This window comes from Physcomitrium patens, chromosome 3, assembly GCF_059467195.1.
Source record: "Physcomitrium patens ecotype Gransden chromosome 3, ASM5946719v1, whole genome shotgun sequence".
NCBI classification, from domain to species: Eukaryota; Viridiplantae; Streptophyta; class Bryopsida; order Funariales; family Funariaceae; genus Physcomitrium; species Physcomitrium patens.
The window spans coordinates 3425872-3444102 of record NC_143412.1 but is presented as its reverse complement, the minus strand read 5'-3'; positions in this window follow the sequence as shown (position 1 = coordinate 3444102).

The following is an 18231-nucleotide window of genomic DNA, read 5'->3' as shown; positions in this document are numbered from 1 at the left end:
TGATAGAGAATTCCAAGAGAAATTAGAACCCCTTCTTGAAGACAAAGAAGAAGATGAAGGATTGACAACGAAGTAGAAGAACGTTGAAGATGCGGTGGGGTTGCTTATAAAAAAAGAAAGGAGGAAGGATAGGAGCAATATTCCGAAAACAGTACAAGCACCTAAAGCTCCAGTACGTACAACACCACCGACAATGCCTACAGTTCAACCTTCGACATCCTTATCAAAGAAAGCAGATATAGGGATGGAAGAAATTATACGAGGAATGCGAGATCTTCAAATCAAATTGGCAAGACTTGAAGAGAATACTTCTACAAACAATTCAAAGAGTGTTTCAAAACAAGGATATATACAAAGATGCATTTGGTGTGATGACGCTTCACACACTAGAAAAGATTGCAATGAATTTAATAATATGATACGGCAGGGAATTATTTGCTAGAAAGATGGGAAGATAGCATTGAAAGATAGAGAGGATCTTCTTCAAACCAATTTTGGCAAGGGAGGAATGAGAGCATTGATTCAAGATTACCTAAAAGAGCATGAAACAACAGCACGAGAAAGTACAAGTTATGGTGCTAGAATAGATGATGAAATTGGTGGAAGTACAGAAACTAGTGAATTTTGGGCTTCTGCCGTTTCTACAATACAAAAAGGGAAATTACCTCGAGAAGCGTTATTGAGGACTGCAGCTACAATACGAGGTGCAACAGGTTGGGAGGATCCTGTTGAGTCTCTTTCAATTCATGCATATATTGCTAAGAGCCAACATGAAGCTTTGATGGAAGAAAAGAGACGAGGAAATTTTAATGATACTAGAGAAGGAAATTCTTCTAAGAGGCAAACTCGAGGAAACAAGGCTCAAGAGGTAGCTTCAGAAGAATTGCCTGTAAAGGAGACCTCAGCATCATTGGGAGAAAAAACAAAGGAGACAAAAGATAAGGGCAAATCAATTGCTTATAAGCTACTTTCTGACATTGAAGCAGCAATAAATTTGAAAGGGATGTTAGAAGAACGTATATTAAATGCTAAGGTGGAATTCACATTGAAAGAAGTCTTGGGAATTGCAAAGAAGGAGTTTCATGATGTTATCATTGACAGCATTAAACGAAAGAGGCAATTAATGGGCAAAACTGGAATGAGTGATGCTATTGATGCAAGAATATATAAAGATGAAGAAGAGATTGATATTGGTTACAAGCAACCAAAAAATGAAAAGAATGGGTATAATCAGCGAGTACGTTTCGAAGATTATAGTGACAAGGAAATGGAAACTTTAAGCCATTATATTCGAAAGCATTGGACAAGGGCAACTACAGAGGTATTGGTGAAAGTAGGAGATATAGAAGAACCAATTGTTGCTTTAGTCGACCATGGTTCTGAAATAAATCTCATGTCTAAAGATCTTTACAAGAAGCAAAAATGGCCAATTGATATGGAAAATGGATGGACAATTCAAGCAGCTAATAAAACACGGGGCGAATTATATGGAGCTTGTCTAGATGTCAAAATTCGGATTGGGGATGTTGCGACAGAGCAACATTTCTTTGTTCAAGATACAACGTCTTATCCGTTGATTATAGGACAATCTTATATTACGGCAACACGGATGGAAACAAAAGTACTGGACGATGGTTCTACTTATGTAAGGGTACGTAGCGAGGATGGGAGGAAAGCTGTACAATTTCTAACAGTACCTCCTAACTATGAACGAAATCGAGATAGGTTGAGGGAGAAACCATTGCCAAAGATTGTTGAAGGATTTAAGGATTTTGAGGAGGTACCACTGTAAAGCAAGATTATGGAGGTACAAAAGAGGAGGTACTCTCGCGAGATGAAGGTGCCTTTGATGCGAGTTTTATTGGTATATTGGAGAATGGAAATATTATGTATAAGAAAGTTGATGATTTTAAAAGAAAAGAAAGAAAAAGATTATATGATATTGAAGGATAATTACGCAAGTTATGTACATTACAAGATGATGAGAGGATTTTAGGTGTTTATGAAGAAAATGGACTGGAAGATTCATTGGAATTGATTACATCTATTGGGTTAGGGGATAATGATAAGATTGTTGAGATTCATTCAAAAGAGGTTTATACCATACTTGAATCTTTTCAGGCACCAAAAGTCATTGTAGAGACGAGATATAAAACAGCAGATAAGAAGGTAAAGCCTGTTGCCAGACCATTACCAGAAGATTCTAAAGAACAAATGGGAGAAGCATCAAAAGAAGCAAGTTTAAGAGATCCAATGAGTATTGGACATCAATTTACTAAAGAGACTTTTGAAGAATTGAAGATTGGTTCTGATGGTTCTTTATTGTCGGAGGAAATTACTTGCTTCAAAAAGATGTTGGCTAAATGAGGTAGATCGTTTGCTTTCGAATCTTATGAAATTGGGTGTGTGGATCCAAATATTATAACACCTATGGTTATCTTCACTGTACCGCATGTACCTTGGAATCAAAGACCGATTCTAGTACCGAGGGCACATTTACCTAAATTGGTTGAACTATTAAAAGAAAAGATAAAGATGAAAATATTGGAACCCTCGTTTGCACCGTATTCTAGTCGATGGTTTACGGTACCTAAGTAGAATGGGTCACTACGGTTTATTCAAGATATGCAACTGGTGAATGCAGTAACTGTGAGGAATGCAAGAATTGGACCTATTGTGGATGAATTTGCTGAGGCGTTTGCTGGAAGGGCGATCTATTCAATGGATGACTTGTATTCAGGTTATGATCAATTTCAACTTACCGAAGGAAGTAGAGATATGACAACAATGAGGACACCACTTGGATTGGTTAGAATGTGCACTCTTCTTCAAGGCGCAACCAACCCAGTTGCGCATATGATGAATGAGATGAGTAAGGTATTGAGAGATTTTATTCCGAAAAAGACTATGTCTATTCTAGATGATGTTCCTATAAAAGGGTGCAGAGAAGGAGACAAGGATGAAACTTTAGATACGAGGGGGTGTCGCAAATATGTTGTTGATCATATACAAGATTGTGAAAAGATTTTAACTCGGCTTGGAGAAGTTCATCTTATATTATCGGGTATGAAGTCCGTATTTGGAATACGAGAGGTTGTGATTGTTGGACATTTATGTGGATCTTACGGAAGAAAACCAGATCCGACTAAAGTTGATGCAATTGGAAGGATGAAAGAGAATTGTGATTCTTTAACAGAGGTTCGCAGGTTTTTGGATGCATGTGTATTTTATCGAATCTAGATCCCACATTATGCTCACATAGCGGATCCATTATATGAACTGTTACGCAAGGGTTACCGATTTAAATGGGAAGAAAGGCATATTCAGGCAATGCAAAGATTGAAGAAATTATTGATGTCACCTCCAATATTGAGGAAGGTTGATTATAAGTGCAATAGACCAGTGATTCTTACTGTGGACGCTAGTCCAATTGCCATTGGATGGGCTGTGGGTCAAGATGATTCTAGTGGGAATAGATTTGCAGTTCGATTTGGGGCTAAAGTTTTAAGTATTCGTCAGCGTGCATATTCGTAAGTCAAAAGAGGACTTTGGGGAGTTGTTTCGGCTATGAAAGCTGAAAAAGGCTATTTGATTGGGGCAGTAGTAGTAATAGAAACAGATTACTTGCCATTGCTTGGAATGATTACTAACTGTTCAACGCCAGATATTGCAATGTTGAGATAGATTGCTTATATTAAGTCACTAAATCTCGAATTTAAGCATGTTATTGGGAAGGACAATTTAATAGCAGACATGCTATCTTGAGCAAGATACGAGAGGGAGGATGAAATGATTGAAGACATTGATGACGTCGGATTGAAATTCTATTCAATATCAAATCTCAACAGAGAAGACAAGCTATTTCTTGAAGAATCTTATGAAGGAAAATTATTGGATATTGGTCATTACTTGAATACCTTGACTAAGTAGGGGAATTGGTCTACAAAAAAATTCAAACAAATAAGAAAAAAAGCATATGGATTTTTACTTCGAGATGGATTCTTATGGAAGAGACCAAAGAAAGGAATTGGGATGCCACGAGTGATAGGCAAAAAAGAAGAAAAACTAAAATTATTGAAGGAGTTTCATGATAGTTTATGGGCAAGGCATAGAGGAATCTGGGCTACTTTTGCTAAACTCAAGGAACGATATTGGTGGAAAAATATGTATCGAGATGTGCTCTCATTTGTAGAGTCATGTGAAATCTGTCAATCGTATTCTAATATCCGACATCGAGATGGTCTTCATCCTACGTATCCTCTAGCTATTCATTTTAAATGGATTGTTGATTTGGTTATTATGCGAGTTGGGTTATGGCAGATGAGATTTTTGGTTTTAGCTCGTGAAGATTTATCAAATCAAGTAGAAGGAAGAGCATTGAGGACAAAATCTACAGTGGGGATTTGTAGGTTTTTGCTTGAAGATGTCATTTGCCGCTACGGATGCGTAGGAAAAATCACTGCAGATCGTGGAGAATTAAATGCACAAGAAGCTCGTAAGTTCTTTGAAAGATGTGGAGTTAAACTATCACTGACTACTGCTTATAATCCAGAAGGGAATGCAAAAAGCGAATGCGGTCACCCATCGGTTGTGGAAGCATTAGTTAAAGCTTGTAATGGGAAAGTTAAAGAGTGGCCACGACTTTTGTCATTTGCATTATGGGCTGATCGAACAACACATAGCTCGGTGACAAGATATATGCCAGTAGAACTTATGACAGGTGAAAAACTAATTATGCCGATTGAAGAAAAGATACTTACTTGGAGTATGCTACCATGGGAAGATGGATTGACAAGAGAAGAACTTCTGGCTATTAGGATTCGACAATTGGAGCAAAGATCAAAAGATGTCCAAATAGCATTGGAAAGGTTAAAAAGAGCAAGGTTACGAAACAAGGCACGATTCGACAAGCAACATCGATTGAAACCTAAAGCAATCGAGAAAGGTGACTGGGTACTTGTTTATGACAATAGTTTGGATAATCAACATAGTACTTTGCAGAAACTTTCAAAACGTTGGTTTGGACCATATGTAGTAACAACTGTTCATGATAATGCGACTTATTCGTTAGGGGAGTTAGATGGTACAAAATTGAAAATACCAATTGCAGGGAAGCGAGTAAAAATATTTAAACGAAGATACGTGGAGATGAATATGAAAGACCTTAATGAAGGTATAGAGATTCCGCAGCAAGAAGATGAAAGTGATTTGGATAATGAAGGTGACGAAGACGAACTGGACAAAGACGTAGAGGATATTTTCTAAATCAAATAGCAATTGGGTAAATTGGTGCATAACGGAGGATGCACAGGTTCAGAGGGGGTGGATGTCGTGTTGTAACACGAGTATACCGTGAAAATATAAAGAAAGGGGACTTTTATTAATGTTCAGTTACCTCGAATATTGGGAGCAACGACCAACTCCAGTACAAATACTGAGTGGCCAAGTTTAGTCACCCCGTTACAGTCAGCCGAGGCATACTGAAATGTTCCATTCGATTCCAATAACGGGAGTCAGCAGGAAGGGAAAGGACTAATTCACACGACGGGTGAGCCTGGTTCGAAGAGCCAATTGGATCCAATTTCAAGAATCCAATCCGGGTCTTCTTATCCAATATGAGACTTGAATTGGTCGGACAATCCAATGTAGTCTAATTACAGGAAAATCCAGGTCTTACTACGGGCCTCTTAGCCAATCTGACGCGAGCACCAATTTGACCCAATTATGCGAACATCTAGGTTACTACGGGCATCTTACCCAATATGAGACTTGAATTGGTCGGGCGACTCAATGTGGACCCAAGTACGGGGTTTCGATTCTATTTCAGGCTGTCCTGTTCTCTTTGCCATTTCAGGGAACGTTGTTTTCGGTAAATAGATCTCTTAAAGGTAAAAATGCAGGAGAAAGCTCTGACGACGAGAGCCAATTTTGGATCTAAGCCTTGATGGCGAGAGCGAATTTTGGATCTAAGCTCTGACGGCTGGAGCCAATTTCGGATCCAAGATGGAAGATTGAAGAAATTCAGAATTAAGGTTAAGAAAGGGGAAGGAGAGAGGTTTTTTTTATGGGGGGTTTTTGAAGGATCGAGAGGAGGAGCTTCATGCTTTGGGCGGGAAAAAAAGACAGAGAATTGGATTTTTTTCTTCATAGGATTTTTGGAAGACTGAGGCAATCATTGCTGAAGTCGAAGTGTTGTGATGGTGAATCAGGATTTTTAATGAAAGGGATTTGATTACTCTTGATTGTTTTGTGAAATTGAGTTACGTCTGTGATGAAGAGTTAAAAGGGTGTCTATAGGATTGAGTATGCGGAGTGAATGAAATTTATTGGATTAATCTAAGAAGACATTCAGTGGATACAAGATCGTGAGTATAAAGCGGTATCAAAGATTAGCAGTTTGGGTTGTTCGGGGTTCTCTATAACGTCTAGAGACCTATCGGCTGGGGCAAAAAGGACTTCGACAAGCAGTCGAAGGGCATCCGTATAGATTTACGGTGTATTCTTGCAGTTGTTTGTATTCCAACTGTCAAAAACCGATAAACTGCTTGAATATTGGCGAATCTCCATACTACCTTCTACAGCCAGATGCCCGGCGCGTTCTCGAGCAAGAAAGCACGTAATACGACACCGTATATACGGACCACAAGAATCTCAAATATTTTATATCAGCACGCATATTAAATTATCATCAAGCTCGTTGGAGCATGTCTTTATCAAGATTCAAGTTCATCATCACTTATCAGCCAAGAAAACAACAAGGTTTGTCCGATGCCTTGTCTAGACGTTCTTATCTTGCACCAAAAGAAAGAGATGCAGCTTTTGAGCAACAAAGAACGGTTCTCTTGAAGCCAGAGCAATTTCATCTTCGAGCAATAAAATCAACATTGATTGTTGATTTAACTTTTTTAAAGCAAGTCCAGTTAAATATGTCTTCAGACCTTCTTATTCATGATATCAAGAATAATTCTTCTAAATCTCATGATCCCTCTAAATTTGAATTCAAGAACAACCTACTCTATTTTGAAGGATGCTTATATGTTCCAGAAGGAGAAGCACATTTACGTGTTCTTTAAGCTCGTTACAACTTCCCAACAGCAGGACATTTTGGATATAATAAGAGTTTGGAGCTGATATCTAGGGATTTTTGGTGGCCTCAAATGTGGAAGGCAGTCAAAGATTTTATACAATCATGTGATATTTGCTCAAGATCAAAAACTCCTCGTCATCGGCCTTTTGGACTTCTTCAGCCATTATCCATTCCAGAATAACCATGGTCTTCTGTTTCTATGGACTTCATTACGGATCTTCCAATCTCAGGTTCTTATGACTCTATATTCGTGATAGTAGATTGTTTTACCAAGATGGCACATTTTGTACCATGTATAAAATCTATCACAGGTGAAGAAACAGCCAAGCTCTTTCTTGACAATATCTATCGCTATCATGGATTACCCAAGGATATTATATCAGATAGGGGAATTCAATTTGTATCAAGATTTTGGCGGACTCTTTTCAAGATTTTAAAAGTGGATATAAAACTATCTTCGGCATTCCATCCTCAAACTGATGGATAAACAGAGCATGTTAATCAAGTTTTGGAGTAATATTTAAGATGTACCATTAACTACCAACAAGATGATTGGACAACTCTTTTGCCATTGGCAGAGTTTGCTTACAATAACACGGTACATTCTTCTACAAAATAAACACCTTTCTTTGTTAATTATGGTTATCATCTATGACTTGATACTTTTGACTTTTCAAAAGTTGATAATCCTTCTGCGAAAGATTTGGCAATTCATTTATCAGAGCTACATGCAACGATGAAGGCGCAGTTAAAAGAGGCTCAAGAATAACAAAAGGTCAATGCGGATGTCTATCGAAAGGAACAACCACCATTCCTCTTGGATGATAAGGTATGACTACTTTGTCATAATATCAAGACCACTCGTCCTTGTGATAAGTTGGACTATCGAAGGTTGGGACCATTTTCTATTTTTGTACAAATCAATCCAGTTGCATATCGTTTACATCTACTGAAGTCAATGAAAATCTATCCAGTATTCCACGTGTCTCTTCTTGAACCATACAAGATAGTGGACATATCAAGAAGACGACAAGCTCCACCTCCTCCTATAGAAGTGAACAATAATGAAGAGTTTGAAGTAGAAGAAGTCTTAGATTCAAGGCGGCGCCAAAATAAATTAGAATATCTTGTCCATTGGCACAGATATGGTATTAGTGAACGCACATAGGAGCCAATAAAGAATCTTACAAATACAGCAAAGGGAGTGGAGGCTTTTCATCGATGACATCCATCAAAATCAAGATGAAAACCTTTTTTATAAAAGAAACAACATCTAGGTAAGATAACATTCTACTTTCAATCCTTGTTTGTAGCTTCTTTGTAGTTGTGACGTTCAGGAGATGGAGAACCAACAACCAGTGGATTCGAATCAAGAGCCTTCATTTTCTGACTTGCCAAACGAGACATTACGATTGTCACAACCTTCAAGACGATGCAATCAAGATGAAGATCTTCAAGAATGACATGTTCTTCCTCAAATAGATGGCCAGATACAACGCGTTTGGTATCACGATTTGAGAAGGGACTCCCGATGTTTGGTGATTTCGCTAGAGGTAGGAACAACTGCTAATGGTGTTCCAAATGTCCTATTCAAAAGAAGTTATGAAGGCCTCAAGAATGATCAAATAATTGGGTGGTCTTCCCGCCCTGATATGGGACACTATCGATGATTGAGAGGCCCTATCAATCATCTTCGAAGAGAACAAAGATCAGAGTATGTGACGAATACAATTCGTTGCATCATAGACTTCCTCAATATATGATGACCACTCCTCATGGAACTCATCCCTAGAAGAGGAGGTAATGTCATGGACATATTCATGTAAGCTAGTAATTACAAATACAAATAGGTGGAAGTAAGTAAAAGTAGGTAAAAGTAAGTTAATTTTATAGTATTTAATATGGAAGCTTCTTAGAAGCTTCATAGATGCTACTTTGACTTCATAGGTGTCTTTAATTGACTTTTTGGATTAGAAACGTGGTCAACAAGTTGGCCATGTGCCACACATGTTGTTAGCTTGAAGATCAAGCTAACTATGTGGCCCACACGTAGAAAAACTTGCCTTGTAAGTCAAGGCATGTGTCCTACAAAGTCAACATATATTGGAGGTCCTATAGAACATCGCCACGTAGCCCGTAGTTAGATAGTATATATAGAGACAAGAATGAAGACTTCTTCACTCTTGTCAACTCCTTTCTTGCTTCCAGTCTAGTTTCAAGGGTCTCTAGTTTTCTTGTCTTTTGGCAATAGCCATTCCAGTTTCTCTTTCAATATACATACTTATTTATTTATATTTTGTTACATTTCTTTGAGGGAAGGCTCACTTGTCTGAATTATTTTTTTATCGAATTCTTGTCCTTGACAATGACTTACCATATCTATTATCTTTTATGTCTTAACAGATGGACAAATAGAGCTCGCAAATTAGACCTTGGAGGATATGCTACGGACATTTGTGGTGATTCATCATAATTATTGGGATGAATATTTGACACCTTTAGAGTTTGCTTACAATGATAATATTCAAGCAAGTATTGGTCATTCACCATTTTTCTTTAATACTGCTCAGTATCAAATTATGCCAGTAATTTTCCATCGTCCCATCCAAATTAATAACCTCATAATGGAAGAATTTATACAACTACTTACAATGGCCTTACAAGAGGCACAGCATTGCCTGCTTATTGCACAAAATTGATAGAAGTAATATATGCATAACCACTGATAATATAAGACCTTACGATAAGGTGATTAGGTATTACTCTTTAACACCAACTTTCTACTTGCTACATCAATCCAAAACCGTAAATTAGCACTCGATGATTTAGACCATTCTATATTTTTGCAATTATTTTTGATATTGCATACCGCCTGAAGCTTTTGTCACATATTTGGATCCACCCTGTCTTCTATATTTTATATTTGAAGGAATTTTATATCGAGCCAAAGTACTTTTCGGATCGATATCAACTACCACCACTACCAGTTGTAATTGATGACCAACAAGAATATGAAGTGGATAGCATTTTAGAACATTACTACTTTTGTCAAGGTAATAGATGTCTACAATTTGAGTACAAAGTTTTTTAAAAAGGTTATTCTATTTAGAATGCAATGTGAAAACTTGCACAAAACCTCATCCATTTCTAAGAGATAATTTAAAGATACCATCGGGAGCAAAATAATGCATATAATCAATTGACCTTCTTTATATTTATAAAAAGTTTTAAGATAATTTAATTTTATTATTGTAAATTATTCCATCATATATGTTGATCAACATGGTGTAATTTTCTTTTTGAAACTTATCAAATAACTTGATTACTATCTTTATTAAGTCAATAAAGATGATTATGTCAAATTTTCTTTCTAATTGAGTTTGTATTATATTTTCTTTAACTTTTGTTCACAAACTTAAAAAATTCTATTTATTATTATAATTTGATATTACAAACATATATATTTATTTTAGAAATTATCTATATGATTAAATAGAAGTAAGTAAAAATATATTAATTTCATAATACCTTTTAGAAAAGCTTTTTAGAAGCTTCATAGACGTTGCTTTCACTTTATATGTATTTGAAGTTAATTGGTAGGTTAAAAACTTGGTGAAAAAATAAGCCATGTATTACACATATTGGTAGCTTGTGGAACAATCTAACTATCAAACGTAAATATAAAAAACTTTCCTTACAAGTTAAGATATGAATTTAGTAAAGTCAACATGTGTTAGAGGTCCTAAAAAACATTGCTACATAGTTTTTAGTTAGATAGTATATATAGAGATAAGAATAAAGCCTCCTTTACTCTTATTAATGCCTTTCTAGTCCTTAGTCTTATTTTAAGTCTTTTCTATCTTCTTATCTTTGACAATAGGCATTCTAATTTAATATTATATCATCTTTGAGAGATTATTTAGTCTTTTTGAGTGACACAAGAGTGTTTTGATCTTTTACTTCTTCAAGATTCATATCCTTAATACTATGGCAAGAATACTAATTCATTGTTCTTATCTTATTTTAAAACTAAGAAAATTATCCCACTTTCATTATTAAGTTTTAAAAGTTATAAACTATCCAATTTTAAATAAATAATTTAGTTTTTTAATATTAATATTTTCTTAAATAAAAAAACTATCTTTTTTTTATAAATTTTTTTATTTAATACAGAAAGTTGGAGATTATCTTCTTCAAATTTTATTTGTAGATTTATTAAGATATTTGAAATAGAAAGAATAAATTGTTCTTCCTACAAATGCTTCTACAAACTCATCTATTAAAGATCTTATACTTTCATTTTTAATAGTCACTATATTTATTAGTTCCAGATCTTAAATAAAACATAATGATCTATTTTTTTAGACACTATAAATCAACGACTAGAATATGGAACAAAAAAAGGCTCTAAAATCTTCATTTGCATCTTTTCTTTCAATAACTCCACCTATTTAGGTAAGAGTGCCCTTGATAGAAGAGTTGGCCTTAAGTTCCAAGGTACATGTGGTATCATGAAGATAACCAATATTAAAATCTACACACCCTATTTTATAAAGTCCAAAGGTAAAAGATTTATTTTTCTTTACAAGCATTTTTTAAAATATTCAATTTCTATTGATAACAAAGAACCATCACATCTAATCTTTAATTCTTCAAAAGATTTTTTTATGAATTGATTTCCAATATTCTTAGGATTCCTTAAATTCTTTTATTTTATGATTCTTCTATTTATTTTATAAAATCCTCTAGTAAAGGTCCAACAACCAATTTTACTTTCTTATCTACGGTTTTATATTTTGTCTCTATAATAACTTCAAGTGTTTGAAAAGATTCAAATATAAAATAAACATCTCTTAAATGAATTTTTACTACCTTACTATCATTCTCTAATCCAATAAATATAATTAAATCTATAGAATCTTTCAATCCATTTTTTTTATAAATATCTAAAATATTTTTATTAACTTTCAATATTTTTAACCTAGATAATTATTTTTTAATATTATATATTTCTTTTCTTTTCTTTTCTTTTTAAATCCTCGACTTTCTTATACCCAATACTTTCTTATTCAAAAATACTAATAAAACTTGCATCAAAGGTAGCTACATATTGCAAGGGTATCTCCTCTTTTGTACCTCCATAATTCCATTTTATAGTAGTATTCTCTAAAATCCTTAAATTCTTCAATAATTCTTGGTAATATCTTTTCCTTCAACCTATCTTAATTTTTTTTATGATTAGGAAGCATAATTAGAAATTATACCACTTTCTTTCTAGCTCCACTACATATTCATGCATAAGTTGAACCATCATTAAGCACTTTTGTTTCCATCCATATTATTATAATATATGGTTGTTTTAAAATCATTAGATAAGATGTTATATCTTAAACAAAGAAATATTTTTCTATTGCAACATCTTTAATCCGGATTTTAACATCTAGGCAAGCTCCATACAATTCACTTTATGTGGTATTAGTTGCTTATATTGTCCATCCATGCTTCAAATCAATTGGCTACTTTTGCTTCTTATAAAGATCCTTAGATATAAGATTTATTTTAAAACCATGATCAACAAAAATAATAATTGATTCTTCTATATCTTCTACCTTCACTAATACTTTTGTAATTATCTTTTTTCAATACTTTTAAGTATAATAGCTTGAAGCTTCTAATTTTTTATTACTATGATTCTCAAAATGCACTCATTCATTATAACCATTTTTTTACTTGAAGATTGCTTATAACATTTATCAACTTCCTCTTCATCTTTATATATCTTCACACCAATAGCATGATTCTTCTAGCTTCATCCATTAATTATCTCTTCTTTTTAATGATGTTAATAATAAAATCATAAAATACTTTCTTTTCAATTCCTAAAATCTCTTTTAAGATAAACTCCACCATATCATTCAATATACACTCTTTCAACACATCTTTTAAATCTATTGTTATTTCAACATCATAGAGTAATTTATAAGCTATTGATTTATTTTTATCTTTTTTTTTTCTTCCAATATTATTGAAGTATCCTTTGTAAGCAATTCTTGTGAAGCTGCCTCATAAGCTTTGTCTCTTTAAGTTTGCCTCATAGAAGAATTTCTTTCTCTTATTCTTCCATCAAGGCTTTATATTTTCTTTTAGTAATATATGCATAAACTAAAAGAGCCTCTACAAGAACTTTCCAACTTGTTCCACCTCGTATTATAATTGTAGTTCTTAATAAATCTTTCTAAGGTGTCTTTCTTTTTTGCATTATAGAAATGATAGAACTTGTTTCTATACTTCTATCAAAGTCATCATCTATCTTAGTACCATAACTTACACTTTCTTGTGTTGCTACTCTATGTGCTACCAAATAATCTTGAATGAATGTTCTCATACCTCCCTTATTAAAATTAATTTGAAAGAGGTCCCTTCTATCTTTTAATACCACCTTCCTATCTTTTCAAATAATAACTCCTTATTCAAATATATTATTAAATTTATTACAATATTTTCTAATATTAGAAATATTATCATACCAAATATATTTTTATATATATCCTTATTTAGAAATAGCTTTCAAATTAGTTATAGAAGTATTTTCTTCAAGCCTTGCCAATTTGATTTAAAAATTCTTCATACCACATATAATTTCTTTAATTTCCATATCTTCTTTTTCTGATGTAGATATTGAAGATTGAATAATAAGCACTATTGGTCATATTGTATACACTTGAATTTTAGGTACTTATATTACTCTTGGAATATTAACCATATCCTACCTCTTCTCTTATTTTGCAAGCAAACCTACAGCATCTTCAATTGTTTTCTACTTTGTTGTCAATCCTTCATCTTTTTCTTTATTTTTAAGAAGAAACTTCAATTTTTCTTATAATTTTCCATGAAGTACTTAAAAAAATAACTCAACCTTCTTTAATTCTAATGTTAACTTCTCCATCTTTCATAATTGTAGATATTGCCTTTCCAACTCTCTTAATACCTCTGTTTCCGATAAATTCTCATAAGATCTTTTAAACTATTTTAAAAATAATTTGTTAGTAACATAATTAGTATCCTCTAAAAACTATTTGTCTTTTAATGCATGTAAAAATATCTCTCATAAACTTCCATAATGGTTCATAATTGATATAACATATTCTTGTATCTTTAATATTATGGCAAGTCTAAATAGCTCAATAATCTTCTTTTCAAAAACCCAATTTAATTCTATTTCTTCTACATGACATCTTAGATACTTTAAGATGTCTCTTCTATCAAATTAGTCAATCTTATTAATTATTGCTTGTGATTCTTTGATTGCCAAAGCTTCATTGTCATCATTGCTATATTTTTGTTGCATAGACAATATAAAAGCTTGAAATATGCTTGCAATGATTGGATCTATACACATACCTTGTTCTTTAATGGAAACTCTAGTAGCATTTCTACTTGAAGCTCCTTCTATAGTTCCTTTAAAACTCTTGCTCTTATTATCTATTGGATAAAAATTAAAAATAAACAAACTCCAATACTTCTCACTTGAAGCATTTCAGGTGAGATTTACTAATAATGTTGTAATATATGTATTCTTGTTTGAAAATGCACCAAGCATCTAGTTGTGGAAGATAAGTAGAAATGTAAAAATAATCCTACTAAGTCTAATAGAATCTTAATTAAAATTTAAATAAACCTTAATAATCTTAATCAAATTTTGATCAATCTAAAATAATTTTAAAGAAATTATAAAAGAAATATAAAAAAGTCTTAAACTAATTTTTTTAAATAATAAAAGATATTCAAAAAATATAAAATAAATATATAAATAAATAATAATAAACTTAAAGAAATACTAGAAATAAAAACTTTTAAAGATACAATAAAGAATCTTAAAGAATATTAAAATTAAAAATCAAAAATAAATTTTAATTAAATCCTAATTTAATTCTAATTAAAATCTTAATAAAATCCTAAATCTTAGACAAGTTCTAAACCAAATTTTAAGAAAATCCTAATCCTAAGCAAATCCTAAATCTTAAACAATCTCTTAATAAAATCTTATAGGAGAATAGAACTTCAACAACTAATAATCAAAATATTAATATCAAGTCAAAATTTTCATACTTTTTAACATCTTAGTTAAAAATAAATACAAGAAAGTTGAGATGAATTGCACTTACCAATTAAAAGAAATACAAGATAATCCAATTGGGTGTTGGGCAACCTAATACTTCAACCTAAATGCTAAAATTTCAACACCAATATCTCTTTTTTGAACTCTTGAATTGCTCTCAAACTTCATTAAAAGGTTGGAAATCAAGTCTAATATCTATACAAAAAAAATCACTTCAATCCAATTGACAAATTGGTGAAGATTTTAGAAACACTCATTCACCTTTAAATTCCAATTTTTATGATCTCAATCTACAAAATTCCTCATATACTTCAATCTAACTATTTGATTGACATCAAAATTTTCATACACATTCACAACCAATACATCAATACATTTCTCAAATTTCACTTATATATATACCACAAAACTCAAGAAACCTTCAAATTTATAAACAAATTTGTATTTCTCAAATCCTTATCCAACCAAGAACATTATTAACTTTGAAAATCACTCAAAATCTCAATATTGATTTAAATAAGATGAAATCAAATGTATAAAAATTTCTCCAAAAGTTTATTCTCAAATACTAGTCTTTGATTTCCAAAAGAATCCTAGAATTGCCATATGGATGTAACTTTTTGCTTCAAGGTTTCTTTTCAATCTAAGTTGATACCAATCCTCTTATGGTATCAATTTTTGATAATTTGAGGTATTATCAAAAATACATTAATCTATTTTTACCTCTATTTTAAACATGCTTATATTAATTTCTTATCTTATTTATTTTTCTTTGGCTCATATATGTCTCTATAAAGTAAATAGAAGTTCTTTCTATTTAAGGCAATATTAAGACCAAATCTTTTACTATCTTTCTATCATTTATTCTTATTTTTCTACTACATCTTTCTATTAGGCTCTTCTATAATGATATCTATATTTTTTATTTTTCATTATATAGTCATATTATCATATGAAAATATATTACAATTTGAACAAAATTTCATATGATAGTCAGAAGAAAAATACTCTTCATTATTGCACTTCATGCAAATAATACCTATTCTAAACTTTTTTAATCCAATACTTAATTCATCTATCTCTTCTTTTAATTTCCTAAAATTTGCTTTTATATTCTTTTTTTTCTTTCTTCTACTTTTCTTCCTTTCTTCTTCATTTGAACTTTCACTTGAATCTTTAGATTTTGTATCATAAGGTTTTTCATCCTTATAGATAATTAATTCAACTTTTCTTGCTAATTATCAATTTTTTTCTAATGTATCTATTAATAATAAAGCTATATTTTTGCCTACTTTTATTTTTAATCTTTTTAAGAACCATATTTTTTTAAATAGATTATGGAATTGAATAAAAATTTTATTAGCTACATTTATTACTTTTTCAAAGAATTCTTCGACTTCCTCATCTTTTTTTTGTTTGAAATATAAAAGACTATCAATGACTTTTCTTTTAATCTTTTTTTCCTAAAACAAATAATAAATAAATTTCTAAGATCTTCTTAAGTAATAAAGTATTTTGTAGGATATTGAGTATATTACTTTAATGCCTTTTTTAAAATATTATTAAAAAAAAAATTAATTTCTCTTCATCTATTATTTCCCTATTAGTCTTTACTTATTAAGTTTGTGTCATCTTTACTACTAGAATCTAAATCTACTATTAAATTTTTTAGAAGAATATATTTTTTATTATAATATTCTTCTCTTTCACCATTTTATCTATCAATTTTTTTCTTTATTTCTTCTTCTTCTTTTCATTTATGTATTCTATAAATATGTTGTCTTCAATAGCTTATTCCTTTGGAATTTTTAGACTTCTAAGAAATCTAATTTTTTAGCTCATTACCTAATATAATATTTAATTTTTTTAATTATTAATTTTATGTGATTTTGTGATTTCTTGATTGCCAAAGTTTTCCTTCATATAACATTTCTTGATATAGATCCATCTTTAATGTATATCTTTCTTTTATCTTAACTAAAATTTGATATTTTATTTTTTTTCTCTCTATTCGCTCAATCCTTTTAGTTTGATATGTAATATAGAATTTTTTCATACCATCTTTATTTTTTAGTCTTAATATTCATAATAAAGTTAGTAAGTTCTAATCAAAAATATCACTAATTTTTGTTAACTCTATAAATTTTATAAACTTAATTATTAAAAATAGCAATATATCTTGAGCATGGTTGCTAAATGAATACCTAGATTCTTGCACCTCAAGAACCTCAAGTATCTCTTCTATGTTTCTACATAGGAACTATTCCTATACTTATTTTTCATGGCTCTTAATTTTATCAAAGTTGTTGTCAAACAATTCACCTTGAAAACTTATAGATAGCTAATTCTTTTTCTTTTTTATACTGCTTTATTTTTATAACCTTATTTATATTTGTCTTTATAAGTTTTTTTTTTCTATACCAATTTTTATTCTTTTTTTCTTCTTTTACATTAGTCTATTTTTTTATTTTTTTATAATATATCTTTTTAGAAAAATAATATTTTTATTTTATTAATTATAATTTTTAAAGTTAATACCTTTGTAATTGAGCATCTTATTACCTTAAGTTTTTAGTGAATACTACTGCTAATTCTACTTCAAATCTTTTGTTGTTTTTGATAACCTTTCCTCACTGTATTCAAAATTTGTTATAACAATTTTTTTGAACTTCCAAAACTCCACGGCCTAATTAAACTCCTTGCCTATACACTAAGTCTTGAACAATCATACTACCCAATTAATATTGAGTTGAAGGAAACAAGCTCCACTGCACAAGTATTTGAGTATAGTTTTTAGGTCTCAATGATGAGGCCACTACCTTGTCAAGAATCCTTCACAATTTGTCAATGTCATGGATTTTGTGACTATATCATAAGTACATATTAGTCCTACTTCAATCTATTTGGCAATAATAATATTAAAGGCTACTCCATGCTCCTAATTTCATATCTTTGTGCTACCAATTTCTTATTTGTATTTTAATTTGAAAAGTAATTATAATCCATTCAACAAAATCTATACTCT